Source organism: Rousettus aegyptiacus, unplaced genomic scaffold (genome assembly GCF_014176215.1).
Source record: "Rousettus aegyptiacus isolate mRouAeg1 unplaced genomic scaffold, mRouAeg1.p scaffold_m13_p_13, whole genome shotgun sequence".
NCBI lineage: Eukaryota > Metazoa > Chordata > Mammalia > Chiroptera > Pteropodidae > Rousettus > Rousettus aegyptiacus.
Genome location: NW_023416288.1, coordinates 18,923,424 through 18,936,543, shown reverse-complemented (window position 1 = coordinate 18,936,543; position 13,120 = coordinate 18,923,424). Strand labels below are relative to the sequence as shown.

General features: G+C 36.3%; 1 protein-coding gene and 1 pseudogene across 16 annotated transcripts in view; one reads left to right on the top strand and one right to left on the bottom strand.

Annotated features, from left to right (window-relative positions):
• Positions 1-13,120, bottom strand: part of PPP1R9A (protein phosphatase 1 regulatory subunit 9A) — a 258,086-nt gene that overhangs the window by 144,988 nt on the left and 99,978 nt on the right. The gene's annotated exons all lie outside the window — the stretch shown is intronic.
• LOC118610906 lies at positions 402-520 on the top strand (annotated as a pseudogene).

Here is a 13,120-nt window from a genome sequence, read left to right as displayed (position 1 = left end):
TGTTCTCTTCCCTCAGGTACACATCCTTCATTTATCCAGTAACAGCAGACTGTTTCTGTCTAATCTGACCTTAAGAAATCCAAAATTTCCTCCTAGACTTTTTTTAACATAGGCTTTAAATTTTGTCAGCTCATTAGTGAACAGTAACCCATTTTTCTTCTTTTATAAACTGATGCCTGTGGCATATACATGCTACATAAGTGTGAAAAGTTTGTGTTTTGTTTTGTTTTGTTTTTGAGGACTTTAAAGATATCCTAGCTTTGTTTTCTAGCTTTTGCTGTTTCTGATAAGAAATCTGCTGTCATTTTTCTCTTTGTTCCCTTATTTGTAATGTTCCTGTTGTCTCTGGTTACTTTTACATTTTCTTATTATCATTCATTGGTTTTAAACATTAGGATTATGTCTACAGCCATGCCACCCTGAACAAGCCCAATCCTGTCTGATCTCGGAAGCTAAGCAGAGTTGGGCCTGGTTAGTACTTGGATGGAAGACCACCTAGGAAGACCAGGTGCTGTAGGTGTAAAAAAATTTTTAAAAATAAGGGATTGTAAACTGACAAGATCTTTGCAATCTGTGAGGTCAACCAAGGGTTACTTTGCTTAAAAATAAATAAAAACAAACAAACAGTTGGATTATGATTTTATATTTCTTGGTAGCTGGGTTCTTTGGAGTCCTTGGATCTAGAACCTTAGAGTCTTTAACAGCTTTGGAAATTTAAAAAATTTTCAGCATTATTTCTTCAAAAATTTTTTTCATTCCCCACCTCTTTGCTGTAATCCACTCACACTATATTTCTTGCTCTTATTTGTGGTGGTGACAGGTGGTGGTTAGTGACTTTTCTAAATGAATTCTATAGAGTGTATATTCTTTGTGCTGTATGGCCACTCTGCTTGGTTAGCTTAGTAGTTAGCTAACAATTAGACAAGATTTCTTTAATCTCATGGAACCAATCTGTCTCCCAGTCTTTGCAGCAGAGGTGTGTGTGTGTTGGGGCACACTTTCAACACCTTGTAGACAACTCTGCCTTAGCCTTCACCCCGGCTTGCTCAGCCTCAAATGTTGGCCAAAGCCGAGAGCTTAGGGCTTTCACAGGCATTTTCTGAGCATTCTCACTGCCCTAAACATGTGCATAGCCTTCCAGATTTCCAAGAATATGTCAGAATTTCTTCAAAGCCCCCTATAATCACCTTATTCCCCAGCTTTCCTTTTAAACTTTTTGGTTAGCCTACTGTTTGTTCCAATGATATCTACCACTTAAGGCAGCAGGAATGTTAAACAATTGTTCATGACAAATACTCCACTCCCCCCAAAGAGACTGTTTGCACTGGAAGAGATCTGAGTTAGGTAAAATAAAGACAAGCTTTGTGAGCAGGGTGTTCCAGAGAATCGCTGGACAGGTCAAATAATGACAGTTCTACGGAAATGGGGTTTTGAAAGATCTCTGACACCATATGGCCTCTCACATGGCTGCCAGGTTATAGGGGGGTTGGGCAGGGAGGTAAGAGAGCAAGTTAAAACACCACAAAGCTTGCTGTTCCTACTGAGATCCAATTTTCCTTGAATAAATGCTTCATGATTGCTGCAAGCCTCTGCTTGAATTCCTTTCATTAATTTATGAAAAAGTTGATCGTGACCATTTTTGCCAGTATTACTTTTATGGAGGAGAAGATTTTCAGAATCTTTTCTCCACCATTCCAACTAATATCACTACATATATATTTGGCCACTTACGTTACCTCACAGTTTACCAGGGCGGGACCCCCCCTACCCCCTCCCCCCGGCCACCAGTCTTTTTTTTTTTTTCCTCTCTCATTTTGGAGAGATTCTACTGCTGTATCTTCAATTTCACTAATCTTTACTTGTCAACTCTCTGACGTGCAGTTAAAGCCACATATTGCATTTTTCATCTCAAGCATTCCATTGCTTATCTCTAGAAGTTTAATTTGTATGTTTTTTAGAACTTTCATATCTCTACCTCATACTTTCAATCTTTTCTCTAACATCTCAAAAGGAGGGAACACAGTTGTTTTTCATTCTACCTTTTGTGTCATTTCAAGGTCAGTTTTTATTTTTATTTTTTCTCCCCATTATGTCCCCCCACCCCACCCACCGCCACTCCCTGACTTCTTCGTGTGGTTGGAAATATCTAATTGAATGCCATACATTGGAAATCTTAGATCCTTGAAAACTGAATATTTTTGTAGTTTCACAAATATTCTCGAATTATTTTTTCTGGAATACAGTTAAGTTACTTGGAAAGTGATACTTTCAGGTCCTGATTTTAAGCTTCATTAAGAAGGAAGGGAGCTGTATTTAGTCTGAGTTTAATTTTTTGTTTAATCCTCTAAGGAGGTGAGACTCTTCTTTGATACTCTAACCTGTACCTAAAGAATTATGAGGTTTTCCACTCTCGCTGTTGGAAATAAGCACCATTCAACTCTGGATGTAACATTGGGCACTGGCCCCTCTCTAATCCCTTCCAGTGTTTTATTTTTCCTACTTGGGGTGGCTTTCTCACACGCCTGCGCTGATCAGTATTCAGCTCATTCACTGAGCTCACTCCTCTGCCCTGGGGACTCTTGCTGTCTTGGTTTCGCCAGACTCCCTGCCCCGTCACTTCATCTCAGCGTCAATGCCAAGCTCTGCCAAGGTTCCACGTAACCGCACGACGTTCTGGTAACTTCAGGTGAAACCGGGCAATTGTAGGCCTCGCCTTGTTCTTTCCCATTTCGAAGGGGTTACTGTTCTTCACTGCTTGATATCAATGTCTTCACTACCATTTTTTCATAGTTTTCCATTTTTGTTGTTTTGAGAAAGAAGGTAAATCCAATCTTTGTAAGTACATCATAAATGGAAGGGGAAGTTGAATTTATTTTTGAAATGAACTTGGATAAACCAACTTGTATTCGATTTTATTATTATTTAAATTTGTCTTCAGGAGATGCATCTGAAGGGGAGCAGAATATGCCACCCCGAAATGTACCACTTTGGCATGTGAATTGGTTAAAGCTAAAGTCAACCAAGACCCTGCCAACTCAAGAAAATCTTTATCTCTTTCTTAACTACTTAAAAGAATTTAGATAGGGGACCTGGCCTATCAGGAGAAAGAGAAAGCTATTACCAGAGATAACTTTATCAGAAAGACCTATCTGCATGGCAGAGCAAACAGCTAATTATCAAATGCCTGCTCTTCTTATCTTCTGTGAATTCTCCTCCTTCCTGTTGGTGTCTTAGGCCCCTACTCACATTCCTTAGCTCAGGATGGCACATAAGCCTCCACTGTCCACCTTGTCCTTATCTTTGGGGCTCTCGTCCATATAAAATTAAATTCGCTTTTATTCCTGTTAATCTGTCTTATGTTAATTTAATTATTAGACTAGCCAAAAGAACCTAGAAGGGTAAAAAAGAAAAAACAACTTTTCCTCGCTTATATTCCTCTGCATAGCCCGTACCGAGGGTCCGTCACTCCCACTGTCCTTTCCTTGGTGTGTCACTGCTCCATATAAAAGCATCGAGAAACATGCAGGGACTGGTTCAAAATAAGTACATTGCCTTAGTGAGCTTTCTCAGGAGAACGTGTTTGTGTTTGTGTGCATTTGATAATGAATAATGGTTAGCCAAGAGATTTATCAACAAGAAGTTGATATGAAGACTGGTATGAAGATTGGTGCTGAACTTCAATCATTTATATAGAGCAGAGTCAGCAAAATACAGCTCACAGCCTGTTTCTGTACAGCCCACAAGCTAATAATCGTTTTTACATTTGTAAAGGACTGCAGAGAGAAAATAAAAAGAATAAAACAAATAATATATGACAGAAACCATATGGGTTCCACAAAACCTACAATATTTGCTATCTGGAACTTTAAAGAAAAAATTTCCTACCCTTTATATAGAGAATGAAGACTAAACAATTCTGTTAATTACTAATAATATATAAAATAAATATCATAAATATTTCCTACGTAAAAGTAAAGTCAAAGGAAAATAATTTGTGTTCCAATGGAAATTATGCATCTTACGTAGCATATACCTGGGTTAATGAATTTTAGTCCCATTATTGTCTTGGGCTATTTTGTAACTATTTGTAAATTAAAAATAACTGGTAGAAATGTGCATTGTGACCTGCCTGATGGTGTTTTAACTGACTTCCTATCCCCTACAGAAAAACCAGTTTTGCTTCCATTTGCGACTCATCTCAACAGTTCTTTACCTCACATAAATCCGTGCTGTTCCTTCTCTGAGCCTGTTATAACATCTACTTGGTTCCCTCATGTCATACAAGTTAATTAAATTCTTTAATGACTGTTCATTATTAAATCTATGTAAGACATGATTTTACCTTTTTCTGAAAACTCTTTCTTAAAACAGTAAAATCGAAATTATGACAGAGAAGTCAAGGGTAAAAAAGGAAAATGGAAGTTGTCAGAAAGGAAATTTTTTCTCTACCCTCTTAGGCTCTGTGACTGACGACTAGAATTTAAACTGATGAAGACATTAACTAACGGGGGACAAGGCAAACAAATGTCACTGATGTCTTTAAAGGCATGGGGGACTCCAAACAGGTGATTAGTCCTGGGGGCTTATCAACCATTTCACCAAAAGGGAATAAATTGTGGAGAAGTGACTAAACAACAACAAAAGGAGGGGTGGGATTGGGGCCTCTAGATGTGGTAAAGTGTGGGAAGGTGACTAGGAAATGTATGACAGATAAGGGTTTTTTAGCAAGGTTTGTTAAGCAGACTCAAGTCACCTCCTGTGGTAAGAATCATTCTCCTCTTCTTGGTACAGGAAAGTAGGGGCAGCTCTACAAATGAAATTTTATTTCACCTTTACAAAGGAAAATTTAATCCCTGCTTTTAAGCAGAAAAGGGAAGCGTTGAGAGCTTGTTCCATGTCTGCTATTTCTCAGTTGCCTTCGGTTCAAAATAATCTTTACACCATAGTGGCACATTTCAAGGTGGCATATTCTGATCCTTTTCAAAGCATGCTGATATCCTCATATTCAATTAACAAGTTGGTAATAGATAATCTATTAATTAAAACTAATCACAGATTATATAATTTGAATTTTTAAAGGTCACTACTAAGTGTAAATAATAAAAATTATGGACCATAAAACAAAGACCAATACAAGGCAACATATATATGCCTTACTGTTAAATTGTACACCTGAAACTTATTGAATTTCATAACTAATATCAACATAAAAAAACTAAAACAAACAAAACACCAAAAAACAAAAACCAACAACAAAAACAAAGACCAGAAAACAAAGAAAGCAATGAAAACAAAACCTATTATAAAGCCGGTAAAATCACAATGAAACATCTTGTCATAATAATAATTGCTTATGGAACAGTACGTTATTTACATGAAAAAGAATTTTAGACCAGATTAAACCTAAAAGTCAACTATATTTACACAAAAGGATCCTTTAGAATAAAGTCACTCAAAAAAGTTGAGTGACACTTTTTAGAATGAATTAACCAGCAAAATGAGACAAAAAAAAGAAAAGGTATAAACACTGAAATAATGGCATAAATATTAGAAGGAAAGAAATATAGCTATAATTTGCAAGTGGTATAACTAAAAAAAAATCAAATGGAAAATATTAGCAACATAATAATTAAGGAAGGAGTCTGCTTATAAAACTAATATATATAAACTGAAAGTTTTCTCATATATAAACAATGACAGAAAATCTAATGAGAGAAAATATGTCATTTATGATTACCTCATGAATTAAGTCTCACTGAATAGGATATTAAGTATTAAGTCCCACCGAACTTATAAACTCAATGGATCCTCACTGAAAATAACCTACAGATTTTATGGTACTTTTATTTTGAAATATGACAAAGCTTATTTAAGTTCTGCAAGAAAAACACACTAAAGAATGAACTAAAAAAATTCCGCATAAAAATAGTGTTGGGGGAAGATAGATACAAGAGAAATTTTAAAGTACAGGTCTTTCAATAACATCGTTTAGTTCAGAGCCATTTCTTTATAAGTTGATGAGATGCCTTATGAATTTAACTCTTTTTTATATCAATTAGCCTAACATAAAGCTAGTTTCATTATATGTAATTTCACTTACAGTTGCAGAACCTATCAACAATGTTAAGTGAAGGCTTACTGTATTACAATTAAGATTGCTTATTACTAATGTACTAGCAGACAGATTGATGAACAAAAAAGAGAGTTCAGGAAGAACCAACTCAAATATATGTATGTGTGTGTATACACACACACACACACACACACACGCATATATATATTCATATATATGTATATGTATCAATCAGGGTTCAATCCTAGGCGATACAGCTCCAGATACCGTGCTTTTAACCTCAATGACAATGCTTATAATATATTTGTACTGGCCAGTACAGGCCGAAGTAACATCAATACGCAAACTAAGATTAGTTTGTGAAATGAAGCCTTCTTAGAATAAATAATGTAACTACTTTCTCTTTCATCAAAATACTCTATTAGTGACATTTTTTTCAATTATTCCCTAGAGGCCTCTTAGGGTCACAGCCTAACGATTCTCTGCCAAGAAATCTTACTGCCACTACTCACCATAAAAGTTTCCATGGTTCAGATAAATGCTTTTACTCTTTTTTCACATTAAACTTTCAACTCTGCTTCATCACAATAACCTACTACTTGACCAGTCAATTCGCAATGGAAGTTTATTTTAACAATATTTGCAAGACTGCAGCTGCAGCCTTGCAGTCACCCATCTGCCACCAAACACCCACAGCCGCTACCGCTACTAAGCAACACTCCCCCTTTCATAAAAGGAGAAACACAGCTATAAGGACTTTGTGACAGCAAAGCCTGTTGTAGATATTTAAAAAAAAAGAAAAAAGAAAGAAAAAAATTTAGTGGCTCTGCTTGAAGCAAAAAAGGGTAAAGAAAAATATAGTTTTATAATCATAATCATATGACAATCATAGCTGAAAGGGGAAAACACATCACTCATCTATGAGCTGAGCTGCTCCTATTTGCAGAAGCAAGAAGGACCTGCAAAGGACATTTTTGGTTCTCTTGCACACCAACACATAGGAAACTGGGAAGCTGGGAAGCTGAGGTTTGTGAATTACCTCATGTCCTCTCAAATGTTGATGGCCATGAGCTTTTCCTAAACACAAGGGTGAGAATTTGAGCCAGAAGACATTGGTTTCTGCATTTGTATAATAACGGACAAAGCCTTGGGCAGAATGCTCCGCTCACCCTGAAAAGTCATCAAATTCATTCCCCTGAATCCAAGCACCCTGTCAGCTGTGCAAAGGAGTAGAATCTTTTCTATCTTCAAGATACACACAACTGCCCTTGTCAGAGGGAAATGAGAACCAAAACAATTACCAGAGGATACAAGCTACTGAGACTCTCTTCAATTAAACTGCCTTGGTGGTTTAATTAAAAAAAAAAAAAAAAAACTTGGGTCCTAGTGTAGCATCTTTCATGGTAATCCAGGTTTGTTCAAATCACTAAGGTATTTTAAGCAAATTCTATATTCACTAGCCAAGTAGGTCACTGTTTTTATTTTTAAAACCATTAATTTACAAGCCATTTTCAAGTACACTGTTCTGTATTTATAAAGTTTTATTGTATCTTGGGTAACAGTGACATTACTCTGCAGCATGTTGCTCCTAGAGACAAAGCCACAGCTTATTAAATACCAAAGAATGCTGACGACTCATATTTTTAAAGGCCTGCTGTATTTTTTAAATTATTTTATCACATAAATGACAGTATTCTAAACTGCAACTATTGGACTATCACCTACAGAATTTCTCCCTATTTGCTTATTATATACATGTTAGCTCATATATGTTTAAAACTTCCTGTTCATTTCCACTGATAAATTCCCTTTGGAAGCGTTGGATGGAGCCCTAGCACAAAGTCTAAGAAAGCAAAAAAGGCCTCAAAATTCCAGGTGTCCTTTTTTGTCCAGGTATTTTCATTGTCTGAACAAAGGACTCTCCTTATAATGCAAATGTGCAAATGATCTTTTTAAACCCCACATTACTATAGGATTCTGTTGTAATAAATTTATATCTCGATATACATATTTAAAGCTGAAGGTGAGGTTTCTGTGTACTCCCTCACCGCAACATATCCCAGCCATTACCACTAGCTCCCAACATTCCTGTGTCATCTATCCCGCAAACTAGAAATATCTCCTCACCTAACCACTGTACATTCACAGACTGGATAATGCTGGGATCAGTGGAATATTAATATTCATTTAGAGGCCTCATCTGGAGAGTATATAGGCAGGTGCTGTATGTATGAGCTTGATGCCACATGCTACAACTTTATGTTAAAGTCATATCTAAATTGGAATACAAACCCTGTATAGCTAATCTGGGTACCTGACCCAGTGGAGTTTCAGTGGGGGTCAAAGTACCAAATTTCTGAAGTTGCAAAACCACACTTAGATGATACCAGCATCTAAATCTAATTTTAAGTTGTTGGAAAAGTTTGTGAGTTTCTGACTTTATCTCTTTAACTGTGGCACATAACAAACCAAGACTGAGCGATTCCCTTACCTAATTTATGTAAACAGCTGATCTCACTTTACAGTAATGAAAGGCCCTCGTTTGGCACAGGTGAAGGGGGCACGGCCTGGGTGATGATTAGTCATGGCCACTGCGCGTTTCTTTTACATATCTGCTCTTTATTCGTTAGTGTCCAAGTTCGGTTCCTAACACGTATCTCAATCCCTGCTCCATAAAGAAATTTATATAAATTTCCAACTCTGCCCCCACCTCTCCGTCAAACTGCATGGTTGCCTTGCAACCCCACTGTCAGAGGTGTCCAATGTGAGACGTTCAGCTTACCTAGACACTTCCTTGTCAGATACTTTTCTGACAAGAACTAAAATACTTGGATTTTAGTTTCTTAAGAAACTGACACATTAAAGGCTGGGCTTTAGCCCAATGAGGCCTGAAGGCACCACGGCACTGACAGAGCTGGTGTTCTAGGGTCAGACTCATGCCTTCTTCTGTGTGGGAGAACTGGGGATGATAGACTTAGAGAACCGCCAGTCTGTGTACTGGATTTTTTTTTTTTTTTCAATTTCCTAGGTAATTTCCAAGTTGTCTGCTAGATCTCTCTCAGATTATAGCTTCTCCCTCAACTTAAACCCTCCCAACATCAGAGGCAAAACACCTCAGTCACATTGTTCAGAAACTCTCTGGTGTTGGTGTACCCTCGCCTGCTTTTCACAGGTCAAGAACAAAATGGCTGAATGAGGGGGCGGGGGTCTAGAGCTGGAGCCAGGGTCTCTACAATCTTGAAAGGACCCAGGGTTCACTGGGAACAAAGGGACTAAATAAAATTCAAATTCAAGTCTGAGTGGTGAAGTACTTAAGCTACACAATTATTTTGTAGGGGCTAATATATCACAATTTTCTTTCCTTAAAACTTACAGTTAACGTACATAAATTCTGTCATGTTCAACATCACACAAAAAGCTAATCACTTATGTTCTAGGATTAACAGATACAGAGCTTCAGTAATAAAACATGAACTTCAGGATTACGTTCAGCACTCAGACCATATGCTTGGGCAGTTTAATCACATGGCTCAAGCCTCTCTGAGTTCTGGGCTGAGAACTTAGAGCTCATCACTATGTTGTTATTCTCTTGTACTTCAGAAAGAGTGGGGTTTTCATGAGAATTAAAAAGCTATGATAGGTTTCTCTGGGACTTTGTAAAAAAAAAACATGAAAGGACAGTTAAGAAACTAATAAAAATAGTTGTTTATAAGGAGTGAGGTGAAAAGAATCAGAGGCCTGGGATGATTGTGCAGCTAATCCTAAGTATACATTTTTATAAAATTTCGATTATTTTTAACCATGCAATATCACCTACAAAAGTAATGAAAAGAGTGAAAAATAGGATTGTAATCATAAAGGAAAAAAAATACAGAGATGATACATGAATAACTAAAGTCTGAAAAATAATGTTTGATATAAGAAACTTCTGCCCCGCCCCACCCCCCACTTTTTTTTTTTTTTTTGCCTTTGATAAAGCCAATTTTCCAGTCCTCTCTTATCTGGCTTTGATGGCAGCTTCATACAGTTGACAATTTCCTCCCTGAAAAGTTATTTGGCCCTGACTGTCGCATCTTTCCTGTCTTCTTCCCAACTCTCTAGCAACTACTTCACAGTCTTCCTTTCAGACCCTTTTCCCATTTAACCCAAAGATAAAGACTGCATTCCGGCAGACACTCTGGTAGGCAAGCCTCTCTTCTCAGTTTATACTCTCCTCTTAAGAAGTCTCACTTACCAGGTTGATTCCATCTCCAGCCTAAAAACATATACCTTCTGATATATGTTTTTTCTTTGTCCAGAAAAAACATCTTACAATTCTTTGCATTTTTTTACCTTACCCAGAATAACATCTAATACCTAGTAATAGATCCATTAATAGTCCAGTTAATTATTTTAGTTTAGTCTTAACCATCTTTTTTTTCTTTTTTATAAGCCCACTAAACAGTCCAGATAAAAATAGGACTTTGGGAAGTAAATCTATAGAAAAACAAAAGTTTTTTTTTTTCTTTTTAAAACAATCCTTAGAGTACCACTTAAAGGTACTTAAGAGCAAACACTATTGTCAATTGTTTCCAGTACTTATTCACAGGGTCACTTTGAGCTTACTAAATCAGAATCTCAGGGTACACACTTGAGAATACGTGTTCCTAAACGTTTTCCATGAATTTCTAGTCCTCAGACAGGTTTCTAACCACTGCTATATGTATCTCACTAATTGGCAGGTATGGTCACTCCAGTATTCGAGGAAAAAAAAATAAAGTATTTTTAATTCCAGATGTACTACCCATAACTAAAGTTCCAAATGAGAAGAAAAATGGATGACTGAGAAGAAGGAAAGTGAAATAAGTTTAAGAACAATTGTTCAATATAATTAGTTTCTCTTCAATACCCTACTGAATGGGTATAGGAAAAAGAAATCAAATGGATTCTATTACACATACGATTACTTTCAGTATAACACTGAGTGAGTAGAAGGGACAAAAATGAATAAAGAAGGGAGTTATTAACAAATGAGCTCACAGAGACTTAGAAAATAAATAAAATACAGGGATGGTTTTCCAAGTTTTAGAGGTTGTCCGAGCTACCTGTATTTATTTCTTTAATGTACCTAAAATTCATTTGCCAGTTCCTTGTTGGGAAAAATGCCTCAAGTTCATGAAGCAAACCCATATTAAACCTCTCTACCATGACCATAATTTCTTATAAACCACCCTAGAGATATAGAATATTCCACATCTGCACTAAATGAGACACAAACCACTAGTATTGATATTGTATTAAAAACAAGGTAGTTACTACTAAACTATAGCGTTTGGCTATATGGATTATTCAATTACTATGGAGACAGTTTAAATTTCCCGTTTTATTTTCTTTTCTGTATTCTTTGCTTTTGTCCATATTCAGAGAAAAAAATCAATTCCATATAACTATGATTTGTGGTATATCTAAAACAGCTGTGGCAGAATGTAGTATTTGAAATCCCTCAAATTATGTATGTGCAAAGATTAAAATTCTTGGGAACAACAACAGTAGAAAAAGAAGAAAAAAAGAAGAAACTCAGCATGAAAGCCAAACATATTCCCTAATGAGCCTTTTGATGAAGTCATAAATTCCTTTTTCTTTTCTAAGTCTCCAAACGATATGTGTCACAGAGAGAGGATCAAAATTTAACAATTTTTTTAAAAGCAGTATATTGCATTAGTAACTTAATCAACATTTATATGTAATCTGAAGTTGTCTCACAAATTTCAGTGATGGTGCGTCTGATTATTTTTAGAACTGCCCTGGCTGAACTGCACAAAAAATGTCCAAACATAAATATTTCATTTAGATTTTGGCCTTTGCAAGATTCAGTATTGTATAAATCCAATTTTTCTTAAGAGCTGCTGCTACAGCAAATACCTGCAAAAATACACTGGTTAAAATATCTGGTTTAAACAGATCAGTGATAAGTTTCACGAGGTGAATTGATATTATATACAGCTGTAAATACCATTAGTATTACTTCAGGCAAACTTGGCTATCACCAAGCAACCTCTGGGAATATGGTAATATAATGCATGCAGTATTCGCAAACTGAAAAATGCAGCAAAATCATATGGAAAGAAAACCCCAGCATTTTGTAACGCCATAAGCTCACCATGGCTAATAAGAATGAAACACTTCATTAACCTCAGACCACTGTGAGCTCCAGGGTTTGAAGTAACCAGTATTAAAAGGGAGGAAGAAAAAAGAAAAAAGAAATAAAAACCCCTGCTACGCTGCTCAAAGTATTCCACTGTTATACTGAAATTATCTTTGCATGACTATGAACCAGTGTTAATTTCTTGGGGAGTCGGGGAGGGTGCATACCACATAAATCCCATGGTCATAAACTTGTTCCTAGATAATGAATGATTACAGGGCAATTAGCGAATTGACTAAACTGTTGTCATTCCAATTTAATTGTTTAGATAAGAACTTCTTGGACCATTAAAGTTCTATAGCACACAAATTCATAGGGTATCAAGTGTACTGGATGATAAGAAAGTCAGCCTTTGGGAAATATACAATGTATATGCAATTTTAACAAGTATAACTGAGAACTTAATATTACTAATAGTATGTGTAAGGGAAGAAGTATGACACGAGTCTTGTCTTCTGAAAGCTTTTGAATTTTTTTATGATGAAAGCCCATTTATATACGACAGTTAAATAACAACGCAAGTTCATAAATAACTGCTTTAACACCTTTCTTGGGTTGCTTTGGATTCACTTTTGTAATTATGAAATAAAAATTTAGAATATTATTCTTGGCACATGGCAGGTACTCAATAAATGGACACTAGAATAGGTGCGCGATGTTTACGTAACAAAAAATAAGTGCAGAAGTTTTTAAAGTATGTTGAGATTAAATGTGGGGTATGCTGTCTGGAAAGGCTTCCTGGAGGAAAAGAGTAGAAGAGCAGAAGAACATTCTAGGTTAGAATGAAAAAATGTGTGTGTGTGGGGGGGGGGAGGGAATACAGAAATAAGTGTATTAATAAAAAACTGAGGAGAGGGACATGA